This window comes from Sminthopsis crassicaudata, chromosome 2 (genome assembly GCF_048593235.1).
Source record: "Sminthopsis crassicaudata isolate SCR6 chromosome 2, ASM4859323v1, whole genome shotgun sequence".
NCBI classification, from domain to species: domain Eukaryota; kingdom Metazoa; phylum Chordata; class Mammalia; order Dasyuromorphia; family Dasyuridae; genus Sminthopsis; species Sminthopsis crassicaudata.
The window spans coordinates 129,911,967-129,930,553 of record NC_133618.1 but is presented as its reverse complement, the minus strand read 5'-3'; the positions used below and the strand labels follow the sequence as shown (position 1 = coordinate 129,930,553).

The 18,587-nt window shown below is 35.1% G+C and overlaps 1 pseudogene; it reads right to left on the bottom strand.

Moving 5' to 3' along the window:
- Positions 1–7,884: 7,884 nt before the first annotated feature.
- On the bottom strand, positions 7,885–8,970 carry LOC141552679 (influenza virus NS1A-binding protein pseudogene; annotated as a pseudogene).
- Positions 8,971–18,587: the final 9,617 nt, after the last annotated feature.

Sequence of the window (18,587 nt, the reverse complement as noted above, 5' to 3'; positions counted from 1 at the left end):
GCACATAATTTAATTTTAATTTTTTTAGTATTTTTTATAGTTTTTATTTATCAGATATATGCATGGGTAATTTTACAGCATTGACAATTGCCAAACCTTTTGTTCTAATTTTTCCCCTCCTTTCCCCCTCCCCCCAGATGGCAGGTTCACAAATACATGTTAAATATGTTAAAGTATAAATTAAATAATATATATATATATATATATATATATATATATATATATATCCAAACAATTGTTTTGCTGTACAAAAAGAATCAGACTTTGAAATAGTGTACAATTAGCCTGTGAAGGAAATCAAAAATGCAGGTGGACAAAATTAGAGGGATTGGGAATTCTATGTAGTAGTTCATAGTCATCTCCTAGAGTTCTTTTGCTGGGTTAGCTGGTTCAGTTCATTATTGCTCTATTGGAATTGATTTGATTCATCTCATTGTTGAAGAGGGCCACGTCCATCAGAATTGATCAACAGATAGTATTGTTATTGAAGTATATAATGATCTCTTGGTCCTGCTCATTTCACTCAGCATCAGTTCATGTAAGTCTCTCCAGGCCTTTCTGAAATCATCCTGTTGGTCATTTCTTACAGAACAATCATATTCTATAATATTCATATACCACAATTTATTCAGCCATTCTTCAATTGATAGGCATCCACTCAGTTTCCAGTTTCTGGCCACTACAAAGAGGGCTGTCACAAACATTCTTGTACATACATCCCTTTCCCTTCTTTAAGATCTCTTTGGGATATAAGCCCAGTAGTAATACTGCTGGGTCAAAGGGTATGCACAGTTTGATAACTTTTTGAGCATAGTTCCAAATTGCTCTCCAGAATGGCTGGATGTATTCACAATTCTACCAACAATGTGTCAGTGTCCCTGTTTTCCTACATCCCCTCCAACATTGTGCATTATCTTTCCCTGTCATTCTAGCCAATCTGGCAGGTATAGCACTTAATAGGGTCAAACATCCTTCTGGCATTGCCTATCATTACAAAAATGTGATGATGACATTCTGTGATTTGATAATTTATTCTTTTTCAGCCAGTGTTTAATAATGCATTAATCATTCAGTCTAAAAATCCCTTCTTTATTTAGTCTATATTCTTGAGACTAAAAATTATAGAAAAAATTGATTCAGGAGAATTGAAAATTGAGACAAAATTTTGTAAATCTCAAGTCACCTGTATCAGATGATAAGGCCGTGAAAAATTTGTAGATAGGACTTTTGAACCATTGTTAATTTCCATCAAAGAATTGTGGAAACTTATAATGATAGATAACATTTATAAAGGACTTTAGAGTTTGCACCATACTTTACAAATTTCTGATGTTAATCTCACAACAACCCTGAGTAATAGATACTATTATTATTATAACATCCCCATTTTACACTTGAGGAAACTAAGGCAGACAAAAGTTAAGTGGTTAGCCCAAGATAAGTTGGCATCTGAGACAGAATTTTAGCTCAGATCTTTCTAACTCTACATCCAGCACTCTGTCCACTATCTTACTTTGCTGTCACTCCATATTTATGCTCCTGCAATCTTACATATTTGTGAAGAGACAAATGATACCTTGATTTTCAAAACAAAAAAGAAATTAGATTCCGCAAAAAAATTTCCTAGTAAGTTTGACATTCTTTTTCTATAAAAGTCTGGGATAAAATACTCTACTTTCTATGTCTTCAAACTGGGATTAGATGACTACTTGTCAGGTATGTTGTCAAAGGATTTCTTTTTTAAGATATGAAATAAACTACACAATGTGGAGACACATAAAGTTTCTAATATTTTGGGATTCTCTGATTTTAGGAGAGATGCAGGCAAACATACTTGAGTATATCCAGAGGAATGTAAATGGGAAGGAAGAAGAATTAAAAACTATGTCATATGATGCTAAACTCAGAACAAAAATAAAGCGAGTGGGCTGTGAATATGATCTTCAAATATTTTAAGGGCTACCATACAGAAAAGATATGTGGCTTATTTTATGAGATTCCAACTATAGGAACTAAAACTATAGGTTAAAACTTAAGGAGAAATGTAGAAGGTTGGAGCTTTGAAAAGGTATACTTAAATCTAGATTAGCATAGTGCTTATAGTTAGCCACAGCTAACCCTAGAGAACTTTTAAATTTAGCTCTTTACACTATTAATTTTTTTTATTTTTGATAAAGATCCACTGGCTTCAGCAGACAGGTTTTATAACCCATTGGAAGGGTAGTGTCCAGTGTGAGCAGCTCCACTATCTTTAGATATTTGCCAGGTAATGGGGAGAGATCCAGAAAGTGATGAATAGAAAGGACTAGATAGGTTAACTGCTTGGGGGAGAGGGTTAGCTTGTATCTCTACAGATAGAGATGGAATCAGATGCCTTCTCCATCAGAGAGAGATGGAGCAGATCCTTAAAATGAAGAAAAAGACCCAAGAAACATTGGGTGGTTCCATTGCTGATGGTGCTCACCACTGAAAAAGCATGGCAGTAATGGCAATTTATGAACATTAAAAAATTGTTAATGAGACTGTTGCAGGACTTGAAAACCCTTAGGAATCAATGGATTCTCTAACACATAATAAGACTGTTTCAGGACTTCAAAACTTGCAGGAATTATTGGATTCCCTAACACGTGAAGTAATGGACAATAGTTTGATTTTAGACTATCTCTTGGCTGCTGAAGGAGATGTATATGTAATTGTTATTTATAAACCCTCCTTCTAGGACTATGGACATGTACATTCATATTGTTAGTCATATCACTATTTTGATTCATGTTGCTTGTTACATCATTACACCACACTGAGCACCTGCAACCATTACATCACCACAGAGAACCATTACTTCACATTGAATAGATACTTAACTATAAGCACCATGCTGATTTAGATTTAAGTATACCTTTTCAGAGTTGTGGTTCTCTAAAGGGAAGCAGGTTTTTCTTCAGTATAAGGAAGAATTCTCTAACAATTTCACCTGCATGCAAATGTAATGGACTGCTTTAGGAGCTCATAATCTGGTTGATTATCTGCCATAGAGTGGGATATCATAAACTTATATAGCCGGAACTCAGAAAATGAACAGAAAGAGTAGATTATTATTATCTTATTTTTTTTATGAGTACATTCTCTTTATTTGGTATTTCCAAATGGATTTTTGAATGATCAATACAAGTAATTGATTGACAGGAACAATCCAAATCCATCAAATCAAAGCACTTTTTAAAGCACCTAATATGTGGCTGAAACTGTGCTAAGCACTGAGAATAGAAAGATAGACAAAAACTAGTTCTGCCCTCAAATAGCTCATAGCCTAAATATGTAGACAATGTAGCAACAACTATGTACAAAAAACACATACAGGACAAATCAGTAAAACAGATAAGACAGCAACAACATTTATTATGCTTTTAAGATGTTATTAATTATAGACACTAAAGTAAAATCTCTAGTTTTTAAACTGAATATAGTGATGACATCAACCTATCAGTCAAGAAGCATTTATTAAGCACCTACTTGATTGCAGACACTGCACTAGGTTCTTCAAATATAAATAAATGGTGAAACAATGCCTACTCTCAAAGAGAATAATCTTCTAATTCTCATTATAAAATTCTTGAGATTAGATGCAGAATGACGTTAGAATAAGCAGTGTTGGTGAAATCAGAGTCGCTGATTTTGGGAGATGGAAAGGATACCTAGTCCAACCCATAAAATTTCTATAAGATGCCCCTCTACAATATTACAGGTAGCTATGCTCAAATCAAATCTCTCTTCCACAAAACAGCTTGGGCATATATCCAGACTTTACCTCACTTCGCTGCTACATGACTGAGCAAATCATTTAACTAATTTTCATGGAATTGCATTCAATTGATTACTGTTTCTCTATGTTGCCCAAAGGATGTTGGCAGAGAAGAAGAAGGCTAGGAAGGAAGGCACTCCTTGCCCTCTGTTAAATTTTTTTAATTATTCTATACACATCAAGATGTTCTATTTCAATTGGATATTTTAGTGTTTAACTTTGAGGGTGTGGCAAGAACACAACAAATAACAATGTATGTAGAGAGTATATTTGGTAAACTAAATCATTTTACAAATGTACACTAATAGTTTTCATTTTTTTGTATTGTGATTCTTGATCTTGTAGCAGATAGATATCTGGTTTATCATTCCTGACACAAATTCACCAAAATCTTCTTTTCAGTATATGTTAAATATAATTTAAAAAAAAAAAAAATATATATATATATATATATATATATATATATATATATATACACAACTTTAAAAAGAAGTGTTTTTATGTGAAAAGTAATTGTCAGACATAGCGGTCCCACTCTTCTGATTAAATACAAATTTCCTATTAAAGAGCAGAGTATTCTTTTTCTTACTGTAATAGCTGAATTATAGAATTTGAGAACCAGAAGTATTATAGGTTCAAAGACTGGCAAACTGAGGAGACCTAAGAAGGCATTTTGTTTAATCAGGACATTTCATAGGTTAAGATTTAGGTAGAGTGGAAGACAGAGAGAAACTGGTTAAATCTATGTCTCTGAAACAAATTCATTCCCAAAATATTCTGCCTTCTGCCTCTGGGCTTTAGTATTTCATTTGATCATAAATTGAGAATATTTGCACTCACCTTAATCTCTGCCTTGCTGCATCTTTTTTTTTTTTTTTTTTTTTAGAGGCAGACAAACAAGCATCTATAGCCACACAGTCCTTAATAATACACCTTCTCTTGCCCAAATGATTTTTAGCTGAGTCCCTTTCAACTTCAATCTTATCAAGTATTTATTAAGTGCGTACTATACACAGAACACTGTGTTAGGGAATGAAGAAGATTAAGAGAATAGCTAAAATCACCAACTGAAGATACAATAAGGCAAATGTGTATATATGTGGCTGGCTTTGGAGGAATATTTTCAGTGAATGATTGAACAGTTTCATTGAGATTTCTTTTCACTACTAATCTGCTTCATTCTCCCATCTACATTTCCCACCTATCATCTACAATATTATCATTTCTTTTCTAAAGGCTGTGTCTAAAAAATAGAAAAGAACAATTCAATAATATTATTGGGTAGTAATACATGCTTATAGTCCTGTTACTAGAGAAATCTGAGAATGGTGAGAATTTGAATTCAGGAATTCTGAGCTTTGGAAGGGCTAAAGTCAATATGTTGAGGGCTAAGGGGCAGCAAGCTACCTAAGAAGTTTCTAATTGATCCAGAACAGAAATGAACAAGTTGAAACTTCCATGCCTATCAACAGGATAATTAGTTCATGATTAACCATTTTGCTAGGTAAAGAGACCAAAGTCACACACACACAAAACACCCTAAAACCAACCAACTAAACCAAATCATTCTCTCTCTCTCTCTCTCTCTCTCTCTCTCTCTCTCTCTCTCTCTCTCTCTCTCTCTCTCTCTCTCTCTCTCTCTGCTCTCTTTTTGTTAGTTGGGGAAGGGAGGAAAGAAGGGGAAACCAGAAGATTGGTTTTTTATTCTTTTTCTGTCACTAACATATTTTTTTTATAATCTTGGATAAGTCCTTTTCTCTCTTGAGGCCTCAGTTACTTCATTTATAAAATAAGGTTGTTAGATAATAATAATAAAATGCCTCTACAAGTTCCAAGTTCTGATAAACTAAGAATCAATGACTTTTTGGGGTTTTGAAGATCATTCTCTTCACTCCCCTTTCCTCTCCCATTTATTTTAACTAACTGGCCCCACCCCTATGAGGAAACAGAAACAGGTTGACAGAAAACAAAAGAAATAGTGGGAATAATCAAAAGGAGTATTTGCTAGACACTAAAATAAAACAAAACAAAACAAACAAACAAACAAACAAACAAACAAAAAAAAAAAAACCTGTGCCACCTCCTTTATTCACTTATATTCACTAGTGTATTTGTAAGAATAATAACATTCTCTGATTAACTTAAATGTAAGACTCATTCTGAAGTCATATCAGAGATGGCCAACTTTTGATGAGATATTAAAGGTACTTAACTTAGGATCAGAACAAAAAGCTGGAACTCAAAGATGACCATATCACAAAATATGTTTGTCTTTATTATTTCCTATCTTCTGACATCAATACATAACAGTTACCACTCATGTCAAACATTGTCCTAAATGCTAGGGATTAAAAAAAAAAAAAAAAAAAAAAGACAAAATAGAACAAAACAAACCAAATCTCTTCCTTCAAGGAACTTCAAAGATGTAACATGTAAACAGAGAATAATGATGATGGTAGTATTGATAAGTCACAATTATCATAATTATATAATCCTTTAAGATTTGTAAAGCACTTTGCAAATATGATCTCATCTTATCTTTATAAAACCCTGGAAGGTAGGGGCTAGTATTATTCTCATTTTAAAAGTGGGAAAACTAAAAATAAAGTAGGATGCATGTATTGCTCAGCATCACAAAACTAGCAAGTATCAAAAGATATATATGAATTCCAGTCTTCCTAACTCTAAACATATCACTACTTCAACTGAGTAAATACATGACAATTTGAGGAGAAGGGGAAGAACACTAAGCACTATTCATCAGAAAAGACTTCTTAAGTTAAGCCTAGAAGAAAACAAAGCCTTCTCACAGAATGAAATAAGCTAAATTCTTTGAATGTAAGCTATGTTCCTTTCCTTGCAATCTATTAACAACCTTTTCAACAATTTCAGGAACTTAGACTGCAAGCTATATTCTCTCTTATTGTGTTCATCTACATAAAATCTCTCTATCTCCCTCCTTCAGCTGATCCACTCTGTAATACTATAGCAATTTTTTTAAAATGGTATTGTATTTTTTTCAAATACATGCAAAAATAGTTTTCAACATTCACCTTTATAAAGCTTTGTGTTTTAAATTTTTCTGCCTCTCCCCTCCCCCTGATAGAAAGCAAGCCAATATAAGTTAAACATATGTAATTCTTCTAAACATATTTCCATATTCATAATGCTGCACAAGAAAAATCAAATCAAAAGAAAAAAAATACCTAAGAAAGAAAAAATATAATAATAACCAAGCAAACAACAACAACAAAAAAAAGATGAAAATACTTTGATCTGCATTTAGTCTCCAGATTTTTCTCTGGATATGGATGACTCTTTCTATCACAAGTCTATTTGAATTGGGGACAGCTAGGTGGCACAGTAGATAGAGCACCAGCCCTGAATTCAGGAGGACCTGAGTTCAAATCTGGTCTCAGACACTTAACACTTCCTAGGTGTGTGACCCTGGGCAAGTCACTTAACCCCAGACTCAGGGGGAGAAAAAAATAACAAATCTATTTGAATTGCCTTGAATCATCTCATTCTTGTAAAGAGATAAGTCCATCACAGTTGATCATTATGTAATCTTGTGTTGCTGTGTACAATGTCCTCTTGGTTCTGCTCACTTCACTATCAGTTTGCATAGTCTTTCCAGACTTTTCTGCAATTAGCCTAATCATCATTTCTTAGAGAATGATAATATTCCATTACATTCATATACCATAACTTACTTAGCCATCCCCCTACTGATGGGCATCCACTGAATTTCCAGTTCTTTGCTACAAGCTTTTGCAGATGTGGGTCCTTTTCCCATTTTTATAATCTCTTTGGAATACAGATCCAGTAGAGACATTGCTAGAGCAAAAAGTATGCACAGTTTTGTAGCATTTTGGGCTTAGTTCCAAATGGCTCTTCAGAATAGTTGGATCATCTCACAACTCCATCAACAATTAAAGCAGCTGTTTTTAGAGAAGAACTTCCCCCTTGTTTGTTTCCTCCCACCTATCAAATTCCCTTTCAAAGACTGCTATATTTGGGCAGATCTTCTTTCCATTGCTTCTGCTTAATTCATGGCTAGAGCAGGGGAACTCAACATTTTTTATTTATGACAAAGTCATGTTTCCCATCATCTTCCATTCATTTCTAGCTGAATCATACATCTCTACACAATTGACAGCATGAGAACCATCAAAGCCTCCACCAACAAATAGCTTTCCATTATGAACAGCTATTCCAGCTCCACGTCTAGCCACATCCATAGATGCAATTAGTGTCCAGGTGTTATTCTCTGGGTTGTAGCACTCTTCTGTATTCAAGCAATTCCAAGACTCAGCTCCTCCAATTATGTATAAATAACCACTAAGCTCACATACTGCTGATTGGTGTCTACGAATGTTAAGGGGAGCACAGCTGGTCCATGACTTTGTTACCGGATCAAATACATTACAATTTTTTAGTCTTTTCAGACCATATGGATCAGAGCCACCAAGGATGTATAGTTCTCCATTCAAAGCACAAACCCCTGCATTACAATGGTTGGTTCTCAATTCAGGAACTTGAATCCAGTCATCTATGTTTGGATCATACATCTCTCCACAACTCAGGTCATCAGAGTGGCCATTTGAACCACCAACCACATAGAGCTGACCCATTAACATGCCATTTGAAACGGGGCTCTTGGTGTTCTCATGGGAGCCAAGAAGGTACAATAATCTGTATGTAGATCATACACATTCAACTGCGTGAAGACATTCTTCTCTGTTGTAGCCCCCTGAGGCTATCAGTTTGCCATTCAATTCAGCTGTTCCTAGACCAAATCAAGCATAGTGCATGGGAGGCATGGGTTTTTCTACTGGGCCATTTGGTTGCAACTCAAAACTTAAACTTTTAATCCATCAAGGAGTACTTATTGGTGAACTCTGTGGACTGTTGCCTCCATGAAGGAAAATTACACAGAATACACCATCCAGCACAGCAAGACACAAGTATTACTTGGAAGTCTTTTCTGAAGCAATAATTTTCCATTCATGCTTAGGACTTTGTACTTTAGCATTTGGGGAAGAGACACATCCAGTTGAACTGCTACTTATCTGCTTGTGGCCATTCTCACGTGGTGGCTTTTTCTGCATAAACTGAATGTGGTCATCCTCACTGCCAAACACCTCAGCTGACCCATCTTTCTCCTCCATCAGCTATTCTGGTCCTACAAGTTAGGCTACAATATAGTCTCCACTTGCTGGAGTACCCTAAATTTGTGTTGGATTCCTCAGTTGTCAGGACAGTTCTAGTCACTTTTGAAGCAATAATTTCAGTTAAAAACATGTAAGTGGATGTCTATCATAGCTTTTTGAATAGCTGATACTTCTAGACTCTTGTTGATCACACCACCATGTAAATGGAAAATGTCAGTTGGTTAACTCAAATGTTCAAATTAGAATGGTTTCCAGAATTATCCTGTCCTTATGTGTCATCATAGTCTGACACTGCCTGGAACAGGACTTGCCTAGCATTAAATGGTCTTTTCTGCTTTCTTCTCCTGAGATAGAAACTTGTTTATTTTAGGAGAGCAAGGGCTCCCGTGTTGACCTAGATGTGGAGGCTCAGAGATTTTCCAGGAAGTCAGGTTGTAACATTTTAAAAAATACTGATATATCTCAAACTCACCATGTCCAAAAGGCCTATATCACTTCATCTGTCTCTTTTCCAAACATCCTATTTCTTCTGAATGGATCATTATCTTTCCAGTAATCCAGGATTGAAACTATCTGTGACTTCTGACTCTATCCCTTATTAAGTGTGAGCTCCAGGGCACTTAATCTCTCTGAACTTCAGTTTCACATCTGTGAAATGAAAGAATTGGAGCAAATAATCTTTCAGATTCCTTCCAGCTTTGAATCTATGATTTGGTAAATTTCTACCTCTTTCTTCTTTCTCACCCTTCATGTTCACTACGCATCAAATCCTCAAATTCTGTTTGCATATCTCTCTAATTTCTGGCATGGTGGATAGAGCCCAACATCTGGAATCAGAAGACCTGAGTTCAAATCTATCCTCAGACACTTACTAGCTATGTGATTTTGGATAAGTCATTTGGTTGCTTCAGTTTTCTCATCAGTGAAATGAGGTGGAGAAAGAAATGGCAAACTAATCAAATATCTCTGCTAAGAAAACACCCAATGAATCACGATGAGTTGGGATATAATTGAAAATGACTAAACAATAATAGCAAACTATTATCTAAAGAGATCAGATATTTTGTCTGATGTCAGATAGCTAGTTTGGTGGCAGAGCCAAAGACAAGAAATCAGGTCTCTTAGGCCTAATTTTTTGTTGTTGTTGTTTGTTTGTTTGCTAGTTGGTTTTCACTGATTACCATGCCTTTTTAATTTATATTCCATACTTTCTGTTTAATATGTTAAATTATATTTGAGCCAATCATTAATATTTACTAAGAAAAAACAAAATTTACTAATGAAGAGCATTTTATTTTTGTAATTAAGGGATAAAGGAAATATTAAGGAATATGTGTATATATACAAAAATGAACACATTTTGAGTAAGGATACAGAAACAAAATTGGGTACCAGAAAGAAATTTGGGATAAGGAAAATTAGAGTTCACATCCCTTCATGATACCTATGTAACTATGAGCAAAATTCTTATCCTCTCTTTATCCTCATTGGTAAAATGGGGATAACAGTACTTATACAGATAATCTCTTGAGTCCATCGAATGAAATGAAATAATAAATTTAAAATGCCTTGCAAACCTTAAAAAGTAACATTTATTCCCATCATGATTATTATTAATGGTAGTCTCAATTCCATTTTCATATTCATCAGAGGCACTAAGTGTTGGCTTTGGTAGAGAATTATGTTGACCATCCGTATAATTAAAGTATTTATAGTATCAGGCTTCAAGATGACCCTGAATCCTGCCTCTGACATATTGTATCTGCATGATTTTGGATAAATCATTTAATCTCCATGTCCTTCAGTTTCTTTACTTATAAAAGAGAGAGAGAGAGAGAGAGAGAGAGAGAGAGAGAGAGAGAGAGAGAGAGAGAGAGAGAGAAGAGAGAGAGAAGTTGGAGTAGGTGGGGTCTGAGTTCCCTTCTATTTATAGATCTATGATACTCTGAACTCTGTCTTTACCCACAGGAAGAAAAAAATGAAGTCCTAGGAATATCATGAAGTTTAGTACAAGGAGTCAAATTTAGGTTTAATGCAAGTAAAATCTTCCAAATCACTAGTGTTGTTCAAAAGTAGGACAACAAATCATACCTGAAGGTGGTGAGCTCCTTCTCACTAGAGATCTTCAAACAAAGGTTGGGTGATTAATCATTTTCGTTCTATAGAGATGTTAGTATTTTAAGATTCTCAATCACACAGCAGTGCCTGGAGAATACTGGTTTGCAAAGCTGAGTTCTTGTGTTACGATGTCCCTTGGTTATAGCAACATCATTATGACTATATTGTGCTATGAGAAATGACAAAAAGGATGATTTTACAAAACATGGAAAGACTTACATGATGCAAAGTGAAGTGAGAACCAAGAGAACTTGGACACGATAACAGCCATCTTGTGTTTTGAATAATTGTGAATGGCTTGGTTATTCTCAAAAACACAATGACTCAAGGGAACCCCAAAGGACTAATAATGAAGCCCACTATCCACCTCCAAAGAAAGAATAATAGATTGAATTTAGAATGAAGCATATTTTCTACTTTCTTAAATTCTTTTTCTTTTTTTGATTTTTTTTTTTTAAACAGAAATGTTTATATAACTGCCAATTTATACCCTATATCTGCTTGCTATCTTGGGAAGAGGGACAGGGGAAATTTGGAATTCAAAACTTTTTTTAAAATGTTTAAAAATTGTTTCAACATGTAACTGGAAAAATTATATATATATACAAAAACAAACAAAACAAAAGACTATATTCTAAGGATAAATAAAATTAAAATGAAAAGGACTAAGGTGACAATGCTCAGCTTGCTTTTGACTCTGGACCAATCACTCTTTTTACTAGTACAAAACATGATGCCTCATTATTTTCTAGCTTTTTCCAAGGCATTAAAGTATTGCTTCTATGCATTAAGATGTGTGTGTATGTGTATATGTAAGTGCACGCAAATGTGTGCATGACTGTCTTTAGACAATGTCAGTAATTGGAAATGATTTTACCCTAGCAGCAAATGCTGAGCTAGAATCTGAAAAGGAATTAATCCATGCCTTGCTAGCATGGATGTGGTCTCAGAGGGCCAGGATTATCTGGGTTAGTTTAGCAGCTGGTTCCATTACAGTGCATTATACATGACTGGACGTCTCTGAGGGCTTGAGAAGCACTGCTAAGGCATTCAAGAGACATCAGACTGGAAGACATGTATAGGGAAAGAGTGTGAGATGGAAGGTACTTTTTATTGTGTTAAAGCTTAGGCAATTAAAAACGACAGAGCTAATCTGTTGTAAGGATCAACCATGGCATTTGGCTATTTTTATGCATTCAAGGATGACAGTCTCACCTCTTAGCTGCCTTTTTCACAGAGGGAAGAGTCAGCAATATTTTTTTTCTCTTGAGAAAAAAAAAAATCCCTCAGCCTCCTTGACCTCTTGCTAGCTGGACAAGTGGGTCTTTGAAAAGGAGGTGGAGAATTTGAAATTTCTCTGTGTCCGCAGCAAAGAGATAGAAACATCTTTCAGTGCTACTTACTTGACAAGTATTGAGAGGAAAAACTACGCACATATGAGTTATCATGATTTAAAGGGGTGGGTAGAAAGTAGGAATTATGCAGCAGGATTTGAATAAAAAATCCTCATAAGGAATCCTATAAGAAATTAAAGCTTGAGGTGGGGGAAGGAGAAAGGGAATGAGGTATAATAGTAATAGCTCACATTTATACAGCTCTTTCAATTTACTAAGGTAAAGAAAGGGAGCAATAGTAAATATTCCATTTTGCATGTGATGAAATTAATGGCTAACAAAAATTTAAATAAACTGTCCAGGATCACACAACTATTAAAGGTCTCAAAGCTGGGCTAATGTATTAAGACTAGTGATCTTTCCACCAAGCTATGCTTCCTTGTGAATGAAATATAGTAAGGGATGCAAAGGAACTGGCCTCTAGTACTAACTTGACCTAGAAAACTCTATTTGCCTTTTCTCAGACTCAGCTACCTCACCTGTCAAATGGGAGGGCTGTACTGCACCATCTCTGAGGTCCCTTATATTTCTGTTATCCCTTGAGTCTAAGGTTCTCTGTGTCACACTGGTAAAACTTAGCCCAGAAGATTAATGTTTAGCTACTGTATATCAGTGAGAGCAAGGAAAATAGAACAAAGGCACAGAATATAAATCTCAGAGGGCAACAAGCCCCCCACCAGGACCATCACTCCTTCCTATCCTCTCCTAGGCATCTGATCTGTAAGTGATAATCGGATGGAATTCATTCAAGACTCAAATGCAAGGCTGGAAGAACACATACAAATTTACTGACAAGCTGAATTAGATTTATATGTATAGCATCTTACAGGGACCAAAGGGCTTTACAAAATAATGAGTTGGATACTGAGAATACAGAGATGGAGGTACATTTATCTGGCATTCTGGGCTCAGCAGTAGCTAATAGCTTTGAATATTTAAGCTTGTGTTGTTGGAAAGGTTAAAAAAAAAAAAGTGCAGCAGGAACTAACTCCTGATATCTCAATATATTTACATTTTTTTAAATGTCAAGAATTCTTTACATTTTCCTGAATTAATATTTAAATTAGTCAGCAAGTATTTACTAAGAGCCCAATGCTAAATGTGTAAGTTACTGAACTAACTAATATTAAAGGCACAGAAAAAAGATGATGTTCTCAATTGTCAGAGGTTATAGATTTGCTAAAAACATAGAGCATATATATATATACAAAATGATAGCAATGCTAGACAGTATATAAAAAAGTGTCTAAATAAGAAGTGTACTAGAACTAGGAAGAAAAAGTAACAACAATTGGAGTTTATGTAGCAGTTTCTGGTCTGCAAAGGGATTCACATTCATTAGATCATTGAATCCCTGTAAAGATACTGCTGTGCAAGTATGATTCTTCCCATTTTCCAGCTGAAGAAACTGAGAAAAAGAAAACTTGTCATAGAGCCAAAATTTAAACTTAGTTTTTTTTTGTTTTTTTTTTTTTAATTTCAAAACCAGGATTTGTTTCACTATATTCTAGATACCTTGTATCACATTATGCATAAAAGTGTCTGTCCTTTTTCTGTTCTTCCTATTTGTTATTGATGGCACCACAATCTTACAAATCATTAAGGTCTGAAACTTCGGAAGTTTTTCCATTCTTCTTCATTTGAATAAACATTTATTGAGTGCCTACTGTATGCCAGATGTTTTAAATGCCAGGGTTACAAATACAAAAAATGAATCCAATCTGGTTCCTAAGGGAGCAATATTCTAATCTTCATCATTCCTGACATCTAAACAATTACCAGGTTCTATCAATTCTATCTACCTTATCAGTGACTCTCACAACTGTCTCCTGTTTTCCATTCCATTATTTCTTACATCTGGACTATTATAACAACCTCCTAATTAATGTCCCTGACCACAGTTTATATTCTCCAGTTCATACTTCTGTCTATGCAATCTTTCTAGGGCATGTGGCTGATCATATCACAACAACTTTCAGTGGCTTCTATTGATATAGGAATTAAAACAAGCTCTCCCAAAATACACTGTGACATCAGGGAGATAATGCCATAATATGCAAGTGAATTAGATTTAAGTGCTAGAGGGCTGGACAAAGTCACCAGTCTCACTTTCTCCTGAGTCATCTGGGTCCAGCAGTAAGATATAGAGCTGGAAAATCAGAGAGAGCCCAGGTTGGCTCTCATTAATTGACCAACAATATGTCACAAGGCCAAGCCCTACAGTCATTGTTTAGGCTCTGAGTGACCCAGAGTGAATCCAAATATCAATTGTTTCTGTTTCGACCAGAAACTCTGAGTATCTTCCCCTCCCAGATTTACATGCATACACATTACACACATACACACAGAGAGATACATATGTGTGTGCATGCTGCCTCAGTCAAAACTGAGAGCTGTTAAAAACCCTAGCTTAAAAAAGTCAAGGTCTCCTACTACATTTGGAGCTATCTCTAGTCATCCAAATCTATATCTTACCACTAGGCCCAAATGGTTCTGGAGGAGAAAATGAAGATAGGGACTTTACAAAGCCTTCCCTTCCTTAAATCCAATTGAATTGCAAGTCATGGCATCATCTCCCTGATGTCACAGTGCATTTTGGGAACAAAAGACAAACAAGAATTTTTATTATATGCAAATATAATGTCTTCCATCAAAGACATATTTCAGAGCACCATAGATCTGGAGTTAATAAGAGACATCTAAGACTATAAAGTTCAACCATTCTGAAGATGAAGAAATTGAGGGCTAAAAAATTAAGTAACATTCCAAAATTTACTCCAAAAGTAAGCATCAGTAATGAGTTTTAAACTTAGGTCCTCTGATTCCAAAGGTAAAACAAGCTCTCTTTTCATTATTTCACACAGAAGACTTCTCTCCCATAAAACCTCTGATTCCCTCTCATGAAAAATTATATATATATATATATATATATATATATATATATATATATATATATATATATATATATATATACACCTTTCTTTTGAACTCTTATATAGCATCAAATGAAAAAAGAGCAATATGACATAATAGAAGAGAAGCCAAACTAAGCACTGGACGACCTAGGTTAAAGTCTAACTTCTGACACATATCAGTTGTGTGTTTCTGGGCAAATAACCTACTATCACTACTTCAAACAAATCTCTGAGATTTTAGAAAATAGAGTACATCAAGATCTGAATTGATATTTTGGTAAAGATATGCAGTGATATAATTTAAAGATTTTCCTCAAGAGAATTTCCCTATACCATTGAAATAACAGGCACTGTCCAAGAAGGAATCACATTTTAGTGAGCAGCATCTTAATCTCTGCATATACTTCTAATTCCCTATCTGGTACAAGTTCTATGAGCACAAGAACTGGACCCTTTTTTATCTTGAATAGATTCTTATGTCAGAGGCTTACCTGTGATGCAAATGGAATAGATAAACTTTTAAAGGAGATTTTCTCACATTTTTAGCTTATAGCTCCCCTAGAAAAGCCTCCAAGAAAGCACACACATAACCTTTCCTATCTGACAGCTGATATTTACACTTGCTACTGAGGAAGTCCTGGATATCAAGGTAGGTGTTAGCAGAGAAAGTCTGAAGTCATGCGTAGGATGTAATACTACTTGAGACAAGCAGGAAAAGGTACTGATGGGATTATGTCAGTCTTAAATCAGTCTTTTGTTCTTAAGTAAGCCTTTGGTTCAAGTAGACTTTTGAATATAGTCACAACCCAGGTGGAGATTTTTAGAAATTTTACCTTTACTTATCCACTCAAAAAGTCATTATATTGTTAAACCACCAGTTTATGTTTCCCCTGTCAAAAATCTGTTCATATTGTAGAACTTTGCTAACTTCTTTCTCGGAGTTCAGCTCACTAGTCAATGGATTAGTACAGTCCACCAGTCAATGTTTTATTCTCACTTTATGGTGTCTTTGCTTTTAATGACATTTTCTTCCTCGCTAGCTGTGAGTTCTACTAGGAATCTTGTTTTTCTCCCTTGTCATTTGCAAAAATCCCCTTTCCTTGCTAACTCCTTGGAGCCTACTCTTAGGAGTGTAATAAAATCTTTGCTCCTTGATTTAGAGCTCTATTTCCAAAATTATTTTGGGATGACTGGTAACATCAACCCATAACTGCAATATACTTTGGGGGGTATCACACCATACTTCATCATTTGGTGACTAACTTCATTATTCTGGTGGCTTGGTATGGAAAGGGTCTGACTACACCTTGTAGCTTCACTATACTATCATGCTGTTCAAGGTATGTAATATAAATTTATGTAAATCACCCAAATTTACATAAATAGCCAATTCTTCATCCTATTGAATAAAAGAGGGCTTTCCAAGCCATGGTCCTTACTTATTAATTCTATGCATTCTAGTTATTCTCTGAATGCTCTCTGACACTTTAGGAGGGATAGTCATCTCATCTCTTTTCTATTCCTTTCCTTTCTTTTTTCCTCTTCTCCCTGAAGCTTCCTAACATTATTCATGGTTCTATATAACAAAGAAGACATATTTCTTAATTCAGTGAGTCTCTATGCTATTTTCCTTTTATTTGACAAATCTTCCCAAAGAAATGAGGGGGAAATTTCTAGTCTTTTCCCTCTCTTCTGATGACATCAGTCAAAAAACATTTATTAATCACCACACTCCTCCCAGTTGTTTAACAAATGAACAAGCAGACTAGCAAAGGTCTGTAATTAAAAATGCTTTATGAAGACAAAGTGCTTAAAACAAAAGTAAACAAAACTTATAACTCCCCCACACTTCGATGCCTAGAGAAAAAGTCTTTAGACTTCCATTGGGAAAACCAAAGGAAGAGAAGTAATATAGATTTAAAACCTTGGGTTCTTACAATTCAAAGAATTTCAGCAATACAGTTTCTGCCTTAAATGTCCTCATGTCTACTCACTCCAAAGAGCTTCACTGCTGGAACCCTTGGCATACATTACTGTTGTGCCACAGTTCCCTTTTAATGTCCAGACCCAGTTTCCATAATTGTTCTACCTCAGTTACTCAGCTCCAAGCCCTCAGACTACAATCATTCCCTCTTATTGTTTGATGGGATAAAGGTCTTTAACCATTTTAGACATCATTAGAATATCAGGAGCTTTTCAGGTGCCTCCCCCATTAGGTCATCCCCACCTAGGTGTCTCCCCCCATTAGATCATCTTCATCTCAGGTATCTCCCCATTATATCATCATTCTTGTTACCCTATAAAAGAATCTTGTATCCAATATTTGATGCTGGATTCTTGGAGACCATAGTCTCATTCAGCCATAGGATCAAACCATAGATCCCTTTCAAAGAAAATATTAATAACTCTCTATCTTGCCTCAATTTCTCCAGAATTACATCACTAACCTTAATCTCTTAAGAATTTGTTCATGTTTTAAGTATGCTCCCTTTCCCTGGCCCATACAAACTAATCTCATTTGGTATCTATAATTTCTACCGCTTCTAGATGCAGTCAGTCTTTTTTTTTTTTTTTTTTTTTAATTGGGGCCCTTTTGTTCTCTTTTAGAAAGAGAGGGAATCCTTTCCTAAGAATTTTTAGAAACTTCCAAATACTCTTCCCAAAGGCCTAATTCAAGAGGTAGGGGAACAAAATGTTCCTAAGTTTGCTTAACAACTTCCTGATTCTTATTTGGTCATCTTAATGAATAACTAGTGATAGACTTATGATAACTATTTAACACATTTCTCCTATACTCACTTCTGCAGATAAAATATGATCAAGCAATGGGAATTCATTCAATAATCTGACATTCAGGAGATAATGGTTCACTTGTTTAACTATGATTATTTCTTGTTGGTCCATACAAAAGTGTATAGCAAAAAGATTCAGAGGCAATTTGTGACCTAATACGAAAGTTCATAGCCTCTGCTGATCATCCAAATACTTTCCTAACTTTTTTACATGCAGATGAGTTTATAGAAGTTTCACATCCCTAACAAAGGTCAAGGAGTCTATTAAACCTTTTATATTCCTTACAAGGTACAAAATCAGATCTATTTGGACATACCCTGATAACCTCCCCTTAGTTAAAATTTTGTTATCTCCAGAAAATCAACTGTAGGGCTATATTCATCCATTATCTAAA